The sequence below is a fragment of the Tachypleus tridentatus genome, chromosome 11, assembly GCF_004210375.1.
Source record: "Tachypleus tridentatus isolate NWPU-2018 chromosome 11, ASM421037v1, whole genome shotgun sequence".
NCBI lineage: Eukaryota > Metazoa > Arthropoda > Merostomata > Xiphosura > Limulidae > Tachypleus > Tachypleus tridentatus.
Window position 1 is genome coordinate 51753711 of NC_134835.1, and position 19500 is coordinate 51773210.

The window sequence follows — 19500 nt, forward strand, 5'->3', positions numbered from 1 at the left end:
TGGTCATTAAGAATGACTCAAATTTCACACCGTCCTCGATTTTTCAAACTGCAACATTTTTACTAGCCAAAATGTGAAAAAGGCAGACAGAAATATACTTATCTATCCATATCTGTTTGACTGTAGGTCTGTATGTGACCACCATAGCTCCAAGAGTTGAGAATATAGAAACCCGGAATTTGCACCCACACAGTAGACCCTGAGGGTCTTTAATTGGGTATTATTACTTATAAGTGTGCATGTGCATCTTATTATGAAGCAAGCAAACGAAAAATCGCATAGAAAAGAAGTGTGACTGCCATAGATCCAAGAAAAACAAAGAGTCTGTATAATTGAAAGTTCACCAAATATATTAAGTAGACCCTAAGAGTATGCACTTAGGTATTACTTATCTTATTCACATTCGTGTGCGCGAGTGCATCTTTTTGATGAGGTAAGCTAGTGAAAATACATATAGAAAACAAGAAGTTCGTTATATTATTACCAGGTGATTAGGGCACTCGACTCGTAATCTTAGGGTCGACTTTTAAACTTAACTTTTAAAATTTAAACTTTTAAATCACTGGCTGACATTTCATGGTAGGTATATATAATAATCGACTGAGTTATGACATTAAAATGTTTGCCGGAAGGGTTTCCAAAATAATATGCGTTACGACATTGCAAAGTTATATATGTCACTTGATCCCTTTTCATAAGTTTTACATCTTCATGACAACACTTACAATTCAGTTCTCCGATGGGACTGTTAATGGTAAAATCCGGGTTTCGATACCCCATGGTGGACAGAGAAGAGATAATCTATTCTGTGGCTTTCACTGAAGAAACAACTAAATTCAATCGTTAATGAAAAGTTTGACGATTTTTTTATTACTTAAAATTTATCTTAACGTTTGTAAGATAGAAAACTAACACCTCACATAATATAAAAAAAATTTAGTCATCGTTTTATATCTAAAGCAAGAATTAAACAAAATTAAGACACTTTGTTTAGGATTTCCATAAAATAGTGTGAACGAGAATTTTAATATGATTTGTTCATTTTGATTATTATGTTAACTGATTTCTACGGAATATAATCCAGACCCTAGAAAAAAAGAGTATTGGAAACCGTTGAATTCGTTCACGAAAATTTCCATGTGAGAGGGATATACAGGTAAAGATATTTCAAAACGAATATTATATATATACACACATATATCACGTATCAGCAGATTAACCGAAACAATATACAAACTCAAGCCCACGTTTTACGTTTTAACTTTACAAGCGATCACTTTATGAAGTTCACCAGCAGGTTTAAGTTCACCATGACAGAACGCTTGTTCATGATACCCACGAGGACGCCAATTAGGTGTTAGTCACTGAGCCAGGGTTTGGCTCGTTACTTCAGAATTAAAGACAAGTACGGTAATAACGGCAAGGCATCGTCTCAAGAAACCTGCTGCGGCGGCTAAGACATAGATTACTTGTAACAGGTTAAAATTGATCGTGTTATGTCTCTTGTTCATTTGTTTGTTTTTGAATTCGCGCAAAGCTACACGAGGGCTATCTACGCTAGCTTTCCCTAGCTTAGCAGTGTAAGGCTAGAGGAAAGGCAACTAGTCATTATCACCCATCGCCAATTCTTAGGCTACTCCTGCAAACGATGAGTGGGATTGATCGTCACAATGAAAGGGCGAACGTGATTGGTGTGACGGGAATTTGAATCCGCGACCCTCAGTTTACGAGTCGATTGCTCTAATCACCTGGCCATGCCGGGCAGTCTCATGTTCGAGCTGAGTAGTGGTTGTACGATTTATCAGCTGGGAAATGATGGAATATGCAACTTTGGTTTAGATCAGCGTATTAGCAAATCACAATTAGGCAGAAAAATAACAGTTTCTTACGTGATAAGAAATAATACGAAAATTATTATTGTCCTCTGATATCAACTAAAGCTAGAAGTCAAAATAATTAACTTTGAGTGTCTTTTACAAGAAAGAAGAAATAAAGTTCTCACCTCAACATATTAGTTCCTTATTTCTATTTTTCACATAATTATTTTGGAACTTAGTTGAAAATTATAATGTTTTTGTATTTCATTATTATAACATTATTATACTAGGAGAAAAAAGAAGTAAACGTGCTTAGTTCTCAGAATTTATTATATTTACTGGAGAAGGTTTGTCGATTTTCTTAAAACGAAATAGTTTTAGTTAATAAGGTACCTACAGGCGACAATATAAGAAGAGGGAGTGGAAAATACGCACTAGAATGCCATACTCGAGAACTGCTCAATACATACGGCTTAAATATTTTATCGAACTAAATATTCTTTCATTGTTATATTTTATAGTCGTCATGACATGCGTATGTGAATTAAATGTAGAAAATAATGAAAATAAAATTTTAAAAAATATTTAAATAATTATTGATTTAAGTTTTCATTGAGGGACAACATATTTGTGAATCTCTATAGATTTGCAAATGGATTGATTTTAGGAAACATTTAACGAAATGTTCGCTTCTAGCGATATTACACAAGTCTTAAAAACAACATTTAAAGACTTTTCAAAACATGATACATGCTGGTTTTGTTTATCCTCAAAATAATGAACGTAAGATCTAATCTCCAATACCGCTACATCTGTGTTAAAAACAGTGACAGATTCATCTGCTTCACTTGTGGTTGAAAAAAAAAAAACAGCACTATATAGAGCTTAAACTTTGCCCAAGTTTTACAGGTATTAATCACGCGTAATAATTCTGTCAACTTCTACACTAAGAGGCCCAATGTTTTTAGCTTCACATTTAGGGTACGAGTGTGTTTATATAGCGGAACTGAACCTGCCAGACTGAGGTACGGAATACTTTGTTTAAAATACCCGCTGAGTCTACTTCAGGTGATAAGCTTTAGGACGCGAGCGGCATCATTAAACGTTTCTGTGTACGCACTATCAGATAATAGCTAACATAGTTCTGCCAGCGTAAGAAATGGATGTGGTCTCAAAAAAGAATAAACATGAGAGTAGTTGGAAGGATTTTGTGAAACCAAAACTTATCGGCCCAGCGTGTGTGTGTTTCCTTATAGCAAAGCCACACGGGGCTATCTGCTGTGTCCACTGAGAGGAATCGAACCCCTGATTTTAGCGTTGTAAATCCGAAGACTTTCCGCTGTCCCAGCGGGGGACTATCCACCCAGGGATATAAAATATTTCTCTTCATTACGAGGCACAGTGTGAAAACAACTTTTTTGTTTTGTTTTAATGGTGGTTGCAGAACAAAAGAATTAAACTATCCTTGATAGAATGTTTAGGTATGTGTAACACATCGTATTCATTTGTCCTATAAAATCCGTTACCAACCATCAGCGCCTGATTTCGTGTTATTTTAACAATAGATGAAACCGAGATCTTACTTTTTTTCGAATCTACAAGTTTCACTGTGAAAAGGTTCCAACAAAAATAGTTCAAATGCTGACTACAATAATGTCTGTTTTGGTTGTTTCCATTCAAGTATACGTTCTAAGTTCATGACAGTTTTCAAATACAGCGTTTTACCTCCAGTAAGTATTTTTAAAGTCATTATTGTTTAAATGAATTGTTAAAAAACAGAAAACAGATGTAGAGAAGAGGTGTTTATTACTTTTTTGAAACTTATGAATTTAGTAAAAAAGCACAGAGTTCACTTTAAGTTAATAGTTTAATACAAATTCGTGAAGTGTCTATGTAAAGAAATAAAAAGATATACTTTTGTTTCGAACATATATTTATCGCGTGAAAATTTATCCCTTGTACAAACGTGCATAAGAATCGTAAGCCTACAAGAAAAAAACAAAGACAAAATTGCATCCTAAGTTAGTTGTTGTTTTTTGCAAATATGGCTCATTCATTTCTGTGTAACTTAAGAAATTTATAATGAATAATAGAAGAAGGTTAACCTTGTTACGCATGTTTGCATTTCAGTAAGTTTTATGCCTTAGCGATTACAAGAACGAGGAATTTTTTTTTTCCCTGCCTGATGGTACAAATTTAAGCTTCGTTAAAATTATTTTGATTTTTACAACAGATTTTCCAGAATATAGCCACGCGCCATGTTTCGAAAATAGTATTCTCTCTCTCTCTCTTTTTCTATCACGTAAGATACTTGTAAAGTAAAGGAATTGAATGTAAAAGATCGTGATATGGGCACTTTGACCTAACCCGCAGCGAGAGGGTTAAATCCAATAAACTGCAAAAATCGATAATACTAGTGAATGAATAAGGAAATAAATTATATTAAACCTGATAGAAATAACACGATAATGGAAGTTTTACGAAATGGAAAACTTGAGAAGCTACTAGTTGATCAGCTGGTGCACGATTTCGAGAAATTTTGCCAACTGAAATCAAGAAAGGTTATAAATAAAATAAGCACAATATCAACTATTGGGTTGAGGAATAATTCGTGAGCGTTTTTTCAAGTTAAAAAAATATATTCATAAATGAAACGCTTTCGCAAAATATTTCATGTCATTTGGTAGATAATTTTTTGCTCTAATAGATGGTGTGTTTGATTTTCATATGTCTTTAATTTTTGCTTTCATTTTCAGCTCATTAAATGGAATGTCAAGTGGACAAAATCGAGCATTATCGACACCATCTGCTTTTCGCATTTAATTTCTTGCAATTTCGTTTAAAACAATGCATACTATATACCTAAGTATTACCTGAAATAAAGTATCATAATAAATGTTTTGGGTGTAATGTGTTCATGCATTGAAGTATTGTATAGTCTTGCATGTAATGCTTGAATGAAATTATTTAAAAACGCTCACGAATTATTCCTCAACCTAATAGAAAAATTCAAGGTTTGTTACTTGACGAACCACGTAACGGGAAGACTTATTATTAGAAGAAAGTGTTGTAACACTTTTTTGAAGAAGAACTTTCATATAACATGATTGTGAAGTGATTTAAAACAAACATGATATACAACATTTCAAGTTAGAAAGCTTTGTATGTTCTTCATGGAAAGTTGCACAACAAGACATTTAAATCATTGAAGTACATTACATCTCTAGTATACGATTAACAGAATTAAAAAGAAGGTTTTGAGGCTGATCAGTGTTCACTTCTCTAAATCAATGGCTGTTTAAATTAAAAAACATGAACGAAAACACTAAAATCTAGCAATTTTATTCAGCCTCGTACCTCTTATTGCATCATTAATGGACTCTTGAGCTTAGTTTCAATTTCAAAGTGGGTCTTGGAAACAGATAACTACACATAGTAGAAGATCTATGTAAATATTCTCAAAAAGATAATTTCGGTGAAAATTGTGGCTTTGGCAGAGGTGAGTAACCATAGCCACCTGGCTGGGCACCATCGATGATAGCAAAAGTATCGACCAAAATAATAATAAACGTAGAACATTGTTTTTATAAAATGCTATTAACCCTCCGTAAAAATATAAAACTAAAATCAGTTTTTTTCTTTATGTAAGTGTAAAACGAGAATAAAATAATTAAGCTGCTCCGAACTGTACGTTTGATAAACAGAAAATCTCTTTAATTACGATTTGTTTCAAATAGTAAAAATAGCTGTGATACCCAATCTATCATTTGATCCCTCACTTGTCACTTAGATACTCAGTTTTCAAGAAATTTCAACGCTCATCACTAACCCTAGACGAGAGTAGATCGCAAGAACAGAACAAAGCTTCTTATAGTTGGGGAGTGTATACTATATGTATTCAGTAGTTTTGGAGTATATATTGTACGTTTTCAGAAGAACAAAATAATAACGTTGATACTGCATAACCTTAAACTTTTATATAAATATAAGTCTACTCGGGAGAGTAAAAAGTAATTAAAATATATATAAATACATATGGCGTGTTTTGTTTTCTTGTTGTTGCTCGTGTTATTTTGTGTGAACGTAACTATGCTTGACATAACAAAAGCAGAAATTCGCTAAAGGAAAACATTCTCTGTCGTTTGTGTTTGAGTAAAGTTAATTAGATACGTCAAAGTTGTCAAAACACTAAGCGTTATATATCTATGACCTAATGATACAAACATAAACTGCGATTATAATTATTAAAGAATTTTAATGTTGACTTAACATTAGAAGTAGTTGAAAAATATTATTTAAATAAGAAAATTAAACAACAAATCACCTAAGGAAACGCTAAATTTTTTACACGTAGAACATGTAATTCATTTAGGTAGATTATTTCAAAAGGCTGAAAATATAACATCGAACTAAATGTGGGAAACAGGTAAATGGTCAAAAGACGTGATTGTCGATACTTATGTTACTAAAGCTGCAAGTTTCTAGCACTCCTGTACTTATCTTAACATGTTTGTGATGTGTTTTAGTATTAACAAGTTCTCAGAAATAGACTAAGATAACTGCAGCATAACAGTAATACTTATTCTCTTCAAAAGCACATTTGTTTGTTTTTGCTACTTCCTAATATTTACGTCAGATTATTTATTGTAGTGGTGACCCGGATTAATCTTAATAGGCTAAGAGCTAGTTTTCACACGGTCTATTAAAATCAGAACACGTTTATGTTGTATTTGTTGTTGTTTTTTACAGCCTTAAACGGGAAGCTATTCAATTATTTTTAATTTTTAACGAAGATCTAGTACCGAAAAAAGATTATAGCGAAACTACACAGTTTAATGTCCTTCTCTCACGTCTAGAAATTTTCACTAGCACTTTGTATGTGTTGTCAATTCTTATAAATCTCTCCACGTCTTTGTTTCAACAAATAACTAAGTTATTGAAACAAATCTGTTAATTTTTCTGTTGAAATAATAACGTTTCTAAAATTTTCACTTCTCAGCAGACATAGATTTTATGTAAATATTTGAGTCTGTAACAATGAAAATTATTAATAAATATTGATATATAAGTTTGTTTGAATTTAAGCGCAAAGCTACACAATAGGTGACCTGTGCTGTACCTACCACAGGTTTCGAAACCCAATTTCTAGTATTGTAAGTCAGCAGACGTACTACTGTGCTAGTGGGGAGCAAATATGTAATAAATAAATAAAGTAACTTTAGTACAAGAAACTCTCTTACTTTTACTCGATTCCAGTAGCCACGTGACGAATAATTCTTATTCACTTCAATTTTACTTAATTCCAAAACTGACTATATAACCAGAATTAGAGAAAGTATTTTGAAATGAAAATTTATTGTTATGTCCTGTCTATTTCTATTAAACAAAAAGCGGGGGTAGACATAGGTCATAGCTCTTATTTCCAAACTGACCATGATCTAAGCTCAACAACCTTTTGATGACTGGTCTAGACCCTAACCAAGATTAAGGATCAAAGTGTTTTAGATAACTAATATCCGAAATGATAATGATTGCAATTTAACGACCAATAATGATGTGGAGTAAAAACAAGCTCTTGGTAGTTGTTTTCGTAACAAATTAGGAGCAGAAAGAAAATAGATAAGCTGGCCTGTTTGAGGTGGACAATAATAATAACCCATTATGATGTGCCTTACCTTAGGAATCCTTACTCTATGAAATGTAATATAATATGTATAAATAATTAGCCTTTATTCGATGAAAGGATTATATGTCTTGCATGAAAAAGTTTTGTAATGTCTCATACCTACACCTACGTGTACTGTTTTAGACTCCTTATGTCATAACGATTTGTCATCAGATCCACTTTATAGTACTATGCTGTAATCTTTTCCCTCAAACGCTTCTCTTTTATAGTTACAACCGTTCGTGGCTAGTTTTTTCCTAAATCCTTTTAATATTTAACGTATGACAATCTATTTTTGTAGTGTTTTGTAACGTATTCAGCTTTGTGATCACGAAGAATTAACAGCTATTGGTCGAAGTGCGGAATTACTACAACCAGTAAATCATATTAGTGTTTCCGAGTAACGCTTCATTAACAAGTCCCGATCTTTAAACCATAAATGGTAACAAGGGATTTAAACAACGTTAATATTATAATAAACCCTGGATCTTAGATATCTTGTAGAAATCCAGAATGAAAAGAATATCCACCGGATTTTGAGAAGAATGATTCTGGCGAATGCTTTCAAATACAAGACATCTTCGAACACGTGTTGCTCTCAAGTACCGTGAAACAAACAAACTATTGTGAATCAGTAGTCATGACTAAAATGAAACAAGTAAGACTCATTTCGTGATTGCGTGCTTCAGCCACAAAATAAATTTACAACAGTATACGGAAACCGGAGAATGTTTTACAGTCGTCACGTTTGTGGCGTTTCTTTCTTTTCTAACTTATTTTTAACGAATCTGTAAGACAGATATTTTCCTCTTTCATGTGTTCTTTGCGTGACCATTGTAGCTAATGAAGTGCATAATTCTCCTTATAAAATCACGAAGTTTCGAAGGCAAAATTTTCTCTCTCGCACCTTTTTATGGATGTCTTGGAATATCATAACGTAACCAATGATTTATTCATTTATTGTCAGTGTTCCTCTCACTTATCAGATACTTATACAGACATATCCTTCCCAAATTCGGAACAAAATACTCCCTGGTACAAAGTCCCTGTCTAAATAATGACATACATCTTCATATCACCTTGTTAACAACTGCGTTTTGAAATGAGCACCATATATAAGTCAACACTGTCGTTTTTAACTAGCATTCCTTAAAGTTTCAGTTTATGTAGATAGATTAGATATATTCTGGTAGGAGCCATGAAACCGTTTAATGTTTCTTCGAAACATACATATATAGATCATTTCGAATATATTTTTTTCTCTTCTAAACACACATTCGTTAAATTGTTCATTATCTATATGATATGTATTACAAAATTTCATTCATTTGTTGTTGTTTTCTTACTCTATTGTTGAACTTTGCATATCATGAATTTATAGACTTTTATAACTATAATTGAAACTTGCTTCTCGTGCAAAATTTTAAATGTATGTTAAAAACAAACACGAATCCGGCGACTTTTATGTAAGTTATTATTATGAATTTAGTAAACAGAGAAGAAAATGGTAAAAAATACAAATTATAATTATTACTCTTTTATGAAGTCAAACTCATCACGAATATAAATGCTAACCTTATTAAGACAATGCAAAATGCTTACTTCTGCGGAACAAGGAAAACTTATGACTTTCGTCAACTTTTTTCTTTTATTTACTTCTGTTATAAAATTTCTAATTCTTAGCTCTCGCGTAGTAATCATAAGCTTTTCAAGTTTTTGTTACAGAAAGAGTATTGAAAGTATTCACTGATATTAAATGTTTATAAATCCACAATATCTTCATGAAAACATAACACGTAACTTGCTACAAGACAAATTATAAGAGGAGACACCTTTCGACCTAAGAGACGAGAGAAGAAAAATATGGCGCCCAGAAAGCTCTTTAAAACTTAAAATGTAAAATCAAACATTTTTGCCCTATCTAAAAATTTTAATATCTATATCGTGCTAAACTGTGTGAAGCTAGATTTCTTCTGAAAGTTAAAATAAAAAACACTCCTTTATTAAGTTTTCTGACTCGAATGTTTCATTGCAATGGGACATTGAATAAAAAATATGTTTTTCTTTTTAATGGGTAAAAACATAATAAATATATACACGCGCACACAAGTATAGATGATAATATCACGTGTTTAGTCTCAAGAACTGAAGTTTTACTATTTATTTTCAGAAGGACTTATGGATAACGTTTGGATAAAACAATTATAACACAAAACTCTTTGAAGCAGTAACATTTTTCAGTCACACACAGAATAATGAGAAAGTATGGTACAGGTCATACTCAGCTTTATGTTTCTCCATTGCTTTGAACACTTGACTTATCTAAAGATGCGCTTATGTAATAGTTTTTATGCAGTCATATCTGTTTCTCTAGTCTATTAGCATTATTTGTGAGAAAGCGTTTGTTTCAGAACTTTGCACTAGTAATATCTGCCTTTAATTTTGAATAGATAGACGAAAGGAAAGTGCCTAGTTAACAGCACCTTCTTTCAGTTATGCTTTTCTTCTCAAATAGCGGGATATGAGCGTTACTATTATAACTCACTTACGAGCCAAAAGTGCGAAGAGTATTTGTGTTTTTGAAACAAAGGACTGCGAACTATTAACCGTCGAATTAATAGTCCGCGCATCTTAACCACTAGGCCATGCTTGGTCCAGGTTTGTAAAGATCATAAGATGAACCAAAAGAAAATACCATGTAAGTGAGAAATGTTTATCTTTTCTTCTAAGCATGATGTCTGAAATCAGAACACAACAACAATATTTGTACAAATAATAGTAGCGGTTTGATGTTAAAGTATCACACTAGATCACCAAACAGGTTCAGGTGTTTTAACTAATTAATTATTTTGTAATAACAAGTAAAATTAATTAAGGGTGCTTACACGAGTCAGAATATTTAAGGAACAATACGTGACTGCTCTTTCTCTTTGAACTTTTTCTGTAAAACTCCAGTTTTTTATTTGTTTTATGACAATTTTTGGCATTACTGTAAAATATGGCTGTAATACCACATTGAGAAAGTACTTAACAATATTCATGTCTTCAAAACCTTCCAATAGATTTTTTACGAAACGAATTTTACTAACATTGTATTGTAATGTTGGTCTTAACGATTCGAAGCAAAATGAGAGTTCCCAGAGTGTATGTTTTGACTAGCCAAGATAAACAAGGAGTTTTCTTCATGTTAATTCTTCGAACTGGTGGAGTAATTGAGTCGGACTTACAGATTGTGTTTACATTAAGATAATAGATTAAGCTTACAAGCGTAGCATTCATTCATATTGTTTATACTTAAAAAAATAGAAAAAAAACGGAAAACAAGAAAATCTGCCAAATTAAAAATATGTAGATATCGATAATATATGAATGTAAAATGATAACTCCTTTATGTGTGAACGTAGTAACTATTGAATACATAATATACTTTATGCTTATATTGTATAAACGTATTATTTTCAACTGCAATAAATTGACGTCCCCGAAGATTTGATACTTCTAACGAACTCTGGTAGCCCCTGTGAGATGAGAAGACAGACACGTGTTTACAAAACCACCTTGTGGCTTGAGTGAAGTTGGACAAAGAATCCTTAGTGTTTGAAGAAAAAGAGGAATAAAAATCCCCAAATTTTGTTCTGAGAAGAATCATATTTCCGGTATTTATCATCTCTATACATGTATTAAGTAAAGTATCCTAACGACAGTTTATTTCTTTTTTTATAGTTTAGACAGTACACTGTCTTAAGTGTTAATTACTTTTTTCTGAGCCTTTTCAGCGTACATTATAATAAAACAGGAAGACATTTCCGGTTTATTTCAGATTTGATTGCTGCCTGCAACTTGGAATGAAACTTATTAGTAATTTGGGGATTTTTTTTCTAAATAGATGTCAGAAATTGAAGAGATTAAATATGTGTTTCACAGATTATTTTTGTAGCAAATAAAATCTTAGGGATACATATATCAGTGAGAATATCTAAAGTGGGACACAACTGGTTGTTTAATTGATACATCGGAGCGGTTTTCAACAAGACCAAGTATTAAGAAATTAAAATACGTAACTAACTTGGAGACTAAACTGTTAGTGTATATCATTAATTTTATTATTTTATGTCACTTCTTTCTCAACCGTTGTTGAGATGGCAAATATCTCTTTCTCTCTATATATATATGTACATATTATGTTGCAGTTCTTATTGAACACGTTTTTTTTCTTTGAAAGCATAGTTTATTAAATCATATTTTGATAGCATAAAACGCACTCGAGGAAATGTAGACAAACCTATACGATCGAAAGTATCGTTAGCATCAAGGGTACCCAACTGATGAAAGAATGCAATCTAATCTTTATAAGTTGAAACGAAAATACAGCATATAATTTTATATAAATTTATATAAATTATATAAACCTTAAATAATACTAATTGATTTGCCCTCAGAACATAGTTTACTCTAATCGGAAGTTGTATATTACAAAATATTTGTTACTCATTCATGAGAAACTAAATTTAAAAATAGAATGAAGGTACCTTCTTTTACGATATAAATTGAATTCTGCCGTAGTCTCAGTGTATTAGTACTTCATTTTAAAAAGCCACGTAATACCATGCTTAAACCAATTCTTCGTTTCAAACAATGTTTGTTTGTTTTTCAGAGGAAACACTGGCTAGTTTGTTTTAATTTAATAATTATTTTCTTAGATGCACATATCATGACATATGATACTACTAAATAAAATTTCCCGTGCTTGCTACTTATTCACGCAAATGCAAAGTTATAGTTTCTTACTGAAACCGAAAATAATATATTTCTAATTAAAGAATGAATTCAGTTTTGATTCAATATTAAGAGATATTAATTAGAAAATTTAATGGCACGAATAAAATGTGAAGTTTGTCTATCGTCACACCATCCATTGAGTTAAATTGTGGTAACATTATAAGAAATTAAACTGGTTAGTACTATAGCGTAGAATATACAATTATTATAAATTTCAGCCAGTCATTCCATCAAAAACAACTCATTAAATAATATACATAAAAACACACACCCTCATCTTCAACAAAACGAAAAAATTAAATGCATCTACCTCTGATAACAAATTAAGTAGTATTGGCAGTGTTTATATTGTTGTCAAAAACAATAAGACCCCAAATAAAATGTAAAATACAAAACTGAATTGTTCAAATATGCATTTTAGCAGGAATAATTTAATAGAAATTATTTGTTATTGTTAATAATCATCTTTGTGACTCACCACTTCCTTAAGAAACACATAACTGAGGTGCTAAATCTAATGGCCCGGCATGGCAAAGCGTGCGACTCGTAGTCTGAGGGGCGCGGGTTCGCATCCCCGTCGCGCTAAACATGCTCGCCCTTTCAGTCGTGGGGGCGTTATAATGTGACGGTCAATCTTACTATTCGTTGGTAAAAGAGTAGCCCAAGAGTTGGCGGTGGGTGGTGATGACGAGCTATCTTCCCTCTGGTCTTACACTGCTAAATTAGGAACGGCTAGCACAGATAGCCCTCGAGTAGCTTTTTGCGAAATTCAAAACAAACAAACAAACAAACTAAATCTAATAAAAAGCAACATAGAATCATCATACAAACATGTTTAATTACAAAAAAGTAATTTATGGTTGCTTGTTTATGTTTTTTCTTCATGTTTTTCAATTTATCTTCATAATTTACTAAACATGCACACACAAATGTTTTTCATCAAAGCAGGCGACAAACAATCCTTTATGTGTGTAAATGTATGTGTATTGCAAGGGTTAGCAGTATAACTTAACCTTCCAGAGTCCTTTAAATACTTTTATAATAATTTTTCCGATTATAAAAATACTAATAAAGAAACAGGTTGTAGGGACGTTTTTAACCCGTTTCATAAATGTCAGGAGTATTTCCTCATGGCAGTTTTGCATACCTACAGTCTAGCTTCTTTCTTTTTCCGCAATGTCAACGTTCTCTCTGGTTTACCGTGATAGCAAACACATAGCTCAATTACAGTAACATAATAAGAGATTAAAATCTTTAGCATCAACACGTAGGAAATAATGTTATTGTACATTTCGGCCAGTCATTTACTACACCACATAATTCTTTCTTTGTTATAGTGTTGTAATATATTATTATTCCATTAATTATTCTTTTATACATTTTAGAATATAATGCTTTGTTTTATGATGTAAAATCATTTGAATGTTTTCGTAATTACACGTAAAAAGTATTGACCAGTAAGCCTTGCGAATATTAGATTTAATGCCACTTTCTATTCAATGATAGTTTTACTGTTTCAGAATAGATAGTTAAGCTAAACAAAATAAACGTACAGTAAGAAGATTTCAGCAGTTGGAAGTTAAGTAATTTATTTAACGCAATTTCAAGTTTTAATTACTTTAGGGTTGAAAGAACTCGATGCAGTTGTTCTCATAAAAACAATAAAAACATTCAGTTGCAGCTTAGGCAACATAAAATTTTATGATCAGTGTCCCTTACATAATGATCGACGTAAATTTAAATGACACTGGGCATAAATTTTCTGTAAATATTTTCAACTAAGAAAACAAAATGGTTTCTCACAAGTTCTGATCTTTAATAATGGTGATAGTGAATTTTGTGTGATTATTTTCAAATAAGGGACCAAAACAATTTCTTACAAGTTTTTGCCTTTAGTGATAGTAATCGTATATTAAAATAAGCGTTGTCATACTGCCTATTAATGATGTCCGAGAAAAAAATTCTTACAAATCAAATTATTTTGTTTCTGTCGTTGTCGTCATCTCCCTTTGTTTGTATTTCAGTTGTAACTGCACTAGCTCACATAAATACAAATCAACCTGTTAGTATAATGAATACTTAACTGTCACGTATTTATCTTGTTTCCGCCATTCTGGACAGGAGCTGATTTTCTACTGTTTGTTTATAAGCGCGAAGCTATACAATATATCATCCGGGCTATGCCCGCCACAGGTATCGAAACCCAATGTTTAGCATGTCAAGCCCTCAATGTTATCGCTGAGCCAACTAGGAGAGGCTTATTTGTGTTGTTCAAAAATTTTTTTGTGTACCATAAACCATTTTTAGGTCTGGTTTCAAAGCAAATGATCAAATATTTTAAGAGTGTATTAGTTCGTAAGATATATTCATATAATTATAAAATTCACTAATCTAAATCATGTGTCCTACAGTAGCATGTCTACGAACGTAAACTACTAGAAACCGAGGTTCCGTACCCGTGTTAAGTAGAGCACAGATAGTCCTGTGTGTGTGGCATTTTGCTTAAGAGCAAACAAATCATATAGTCATATATATTTGTTTTCCCTTTTACTTCATGATATCTGATGTTTGTAGTTTATGTTGTGTGTGTTTTAGTCAGTTGCTCACCATTTGCCATAGTTCAACCTTTCATCTAAATAATTCAACAGTGATTTGTTAAGTACTAAACCATGAACACATTACTTACATTATATTACCGAAAGGAGGAGAAAATATGCCCATTTTAATAGGTTTGTAGGTCACTTTATCTAAATGAAAGATATAGAGACAATAAAAATAATAGGGACCATTGCATAAATTCAAGTCTTTAGAAAAAGGAAAAACAAATTATCGTGACGACAAAAAAACTATCGGTCTTGTATGTTGTTTGTTTGTTTGTTTCGAAGTTAAGCACAAATTTGCTCAATGGGCCATCTATGCTCTGACCACCATGGGTATCGAAACTCAGTTTCTAGCGTTACAAGTTCGCAAACATACCGCTGTGGCACTGTGGTCTTTTATTTTGCTCAGTAGGCTATACAATAAATTATCCAACATTTCTTGTACGCAAATAAAAGCTTGTTGTACTAATAGTTTTGCTAAAGTATTTTATCCGTAATTTCAGCTTCAAAAAGTTGAAATTTGTTTTGAGTATTTTTAATGTTGAAATTTGTTTTGAGTATTTTTAATGTTGAAATTTGTTTTGAGTATTTTTAATGTTGAAATTTGTTTTGAGTATTTTTAATGTTGAAATTTGTTTTGAGTATTTTTAATGTTGAAATTTGTTTTGAGTATTTTTAATGTTGAAATTTGTTTTGAGTATTTTTAATGTTGAAATTTGTTTTGAGTATTTTTAATGTTGAAATTCTGAAAAACATTGTTTTCCAGTACTCATTATACCTTCAGAGAAATAACACGAAAATATGCAGACTTGATTACCACTCATTACTACTACTAATAGCTCATGATCTTTGAGGCTATTTTAAAATTTATTTATACAGCAAGTATTCTGGTGCTATATCATGATATTCAATATTTATAGTTCGATGCAAAGCAAAATGCCTGTATTTAGCACATTGAAATTCTCTTCTGATACTTATCTCTGATTGCATATACCTATTTGTCTGAGTGACGCATTTGTTTTACTCTGCAATAAAAGTATTATTCTTAAATAAATAATCAACAGAGAAAAAATTAAATAAAATATCAGACAGAAGGACCGTCCCTATGTAGAGGAAATCCTGACAAAAGTATGAGCTTTGGAGGCGATGAGTGTAGGCGAATTGACAGTAATAGTTGAGTGATGACATGTAGTCATCTCTTTACATGACATTCATTGATATCTTCAGTAATTAAACTGTAGTTAATAACCTCTAATTCTTTCTTCGACACTAATAAAACTAGCCAAAAGAAAAGTACAACTTAAGAGGGAAATTTTTTTATCACTTATATTAACCACCATTTTAATGCATGCAACTGAATAAAATTGGGTTACTGTTTACAAATGTTTCTGTAATTTAATAAATTTCAAACTGTAATAAATTTCAGCGTTGAATCAAGTTTATTAAAGAAAACGAAATTTCGGCTATAATCCTAAAGTTGGTGAGCTCTTTATAATAATAGCTCTCTATAATTTATCAACATATATTCTACAAGTAGTCACGAATTAAGCCTTGCTATGTTACAAAATTTCCTGTTCATTGTACATGGCTTCCTTTATTCCTCTTCTGGATGTATTTAATTCACTTTCAGTAACCTCGATTTTGTCCCATTGCATTTCGTCTTTGGAACAAAACTGTTGTTCAGGAACGTGAAATGTGTTTCAAAGTTCTGTGATTTTTTGAAACACGACAGGTGGTTAAGGTATTCGACTCGTAATCCGAGGGTCGCGGATTCGGATCCCAGCCACACCAAACATGTTCGCTCTTTCAGGCGTGGGGACGTTATAAAGTACATTCAATTCCACTATTCGTTGGTAAAAGAGTAGTCCAACAGTTGGCGGTGGGTTGTAACGACTAGCTGCCTTCCTTCTAGTCTTACACTGCTAGATTAGGGATGTCTAGCGCAGATAGTCCTCGTATAGCTTTGTGCAAAATTCAAAATACAAACAAACAATCCTTCATTTGCAGTAACACCTCTGCATTTATTGGTTGTAACATACAAACATCATACACTTGAGCTGCCAAGAACATTGTAATCGTTAACCCTTTCCTGCATTAATGTGTAAAGATTCTGCAACATCCCTACGGGCAGAGTAGATACCATATACTATCGACAACAACAGAGACAGATAGACAACTATAACGAAACAATTTCAGTGTTTTTTCTCGGCAATGTGCTTATGCTAAAACTGCATAGATAACAAACTAAGTGAAAACGTAAAAAATCCTATATTAATGAACCTGATGGAAAATATATTATATGCTACATAATACACTTCTTCCCTCATCAATGTTTCATGATTGGCCTCAGGGCAATAATTATAATTAAACTTAAACCCACTAAATTAAATTTATGATATAATCAAGAAGCACGTTAATAATTTATCCCAACAAACAATTACTTGCCACATGGAAGACTGTGAACTATTGTTAACTACAATGAAAAATGAGATAACTTACCTAAAATTCAAAATATAGGATAATACATTAATAATAACCCTCTAATTATCTTTTAAAATGAAATGTAATAACAAGTTAGTGAAAAAAGAACCATTTAATTGTCATATAAAAATTAATTAATTGTGAAGCATAATCTGATAAAAGCAAATAAAATAACCTTTAACTTTTATTATTCACTGTATAATCACATAAAAAAATAGAATGAAATAAATAAGGAAATATTTCACTTCAATGATAAATTACAGCACAATGCATAATATAAAAACAAAAAGTTGCAATGTACATAATACATAAAGTAACCATTTAATATAGTAATACAATATACAAGTTCACATTTACATCTATACAAAATCCTTTAAGTAAGAATAAATTGTGAAAAAGATCTCTATCAACAATTTCCTATCCCAAATAGAACAGTTGGTATAAAAGACTATGCGAAAATGTCAGAACAAAACAATCCCTCAAAAATGATCTAGCTCTTTAGAAAGAAGCACTCTAATATGTTATGTAAAAATAAAATGAAAACCTTCAAAAATGAAATGAAACATAAATTATAAAATATTACATGGTTAAATATTGTGATAGAAAACAACGTTAAATTAAGACTAAGTTTCATTAATATTGAAATGTTATGTAACACAAATAAATGTTTTAACAACAAAAATGAAACATTAACAATTTTAAATTTAAAGAAATACAAAAAGATATATCAACTTTTAAAACAAAATAGTCACATAGAAAGAACAAAAACCTTTGAAACTTATAAAATAGCAATACCTTCAAGCGGCATAGCGGCGTGTCTGCAGAATCATAACGTTAGAAACTGGGTTTCGATATCCCTAGTGAGAAAAGCGCAGATACACCATCGTGTTGCATCTGCAGACATATCGCTGTGCCACTGGGGGGGAGGCATTTAAAGAAGGGAGAGACTGAGCCTGCTTGAAACTTAAAATTAAATGCTCAAGGACCAGACTCAAGTGCAAGGTTGAAAGATTTTCATTTGGTAAAAAAAATCAAACTAGTGTGCACATTAAAGGGGGTCATAGTGTGCAATTTTAACCATGAACTATGAAATTAGGCAATGATGAAATGACATTCATACCAGCTTTGTTGATACTCACAATGCATCACCCAGAGAACATGTAGTCAAGCATTCTGAGTATATCCAGATTCTCATTCTTTTACTGGTATCTAACTAACTAAATATCTCTTGTTCTAGTAACTTCTGTTCTGTTTTCTGGACAACTAGAACAAATACCCTACAATCTGAAGTGGCCCAGTTCTTCGTTCTAACATCTGATTGTCAGTTGTTGTGAGAAGAAATGAGGGTCAATCCTACAACAGGTTCTTACACACTCAAGATGATTCACGTTACGTCATTTCAACATTATATTTAACTATTAGCTTCACCAATAATTTCATTCAAGAGAACGAATACATACAGTTTGCATTTTTATTATTTATTCTCATATTTTGTAACGAAAAAGGTTTAAGAAAATATGTAGTAAAATTATATGTTTATTAAACATATTGCAATACTCATGAGCTGAAGATATTCTATCTCAATAAAATAAAACACTGAGCACATATGAAGTTATATTTGTTATGATATCTGAGCCAATGTCTGTGAATTTCATTCACTAGTTATAAATTCAACCACTCATAAATATTTCACCTCAATTCATTCAATATATTTTCTGTTATACTGTTCATGAAAAGTGTCAGGTAAAACAGTACTCTTCAAACACCATGTAAAACTAGGTTTTTTCTCTCTCTCATCCATAGTGACTGTCTTTTCGTTACTTTTATCTTTTCCATTAAATTTTCCTACCTGCTAAATGTTCCATTTTCTTACCAGCATTAATGAAAACAACGGGTACCCTGCATTTTCCAATAATACTCTCTTAAGTCAATCATCATAGTTGATCTCATGCTTACCAATTCTTAACCTCTATCAGGATCAAATTGTTTGTCTTCATACTCTTGTTGATTTTTATTGGTGTGCCCTTCGATTAATTCTTTCATTTGTGTTATAAAACGCTCATAAATGACTATTTAACTGTTATTCATGCTTATGAAACTAAACATGTTTATTTATTAATATACATATATTAACGTGCTGCCATAATACTTTATCAAG

At 31.8% G+C, this 19500-nt stretch overlaps 1 protein-coding gene and 1 long non-coding RNA gene across 2 annotated transcripts in view; both read left to right on the forward strand.

Moving 5' to 3' along the window:
* The first annotated feature begins 2807 nt into the window (after positions 1-2807).
* LOC143231489 (uncharacterized) lies at positions 2808-4716 on the forward strand. Its single transcript, XR_013016943.1, has 2 exons — positions 2808-3547; positions 4574-4716. It is a non-coding gene; the product is annotated as an uncharacterized LOC143231489 (long non-coding RNA).
* A 6321-nt stretch (positions 4717-11037) lies between these two features.
* The window catches only part of LOC143231362 (breast cancer anti-estrogen resistance protein 1-like), a 32021-nt gene continuing 23558 nt past the window's right edge, over positions 11038-19500 (forward strand). The window contains exon 1 of the mRNA XM_076465905.1: positions 11038-11138. The gene's annotated coding sequence lies outside the window, so the exon portion shown is untranslated. The remainder of the gene's footprint in view (positions 11139-19500) is intronic.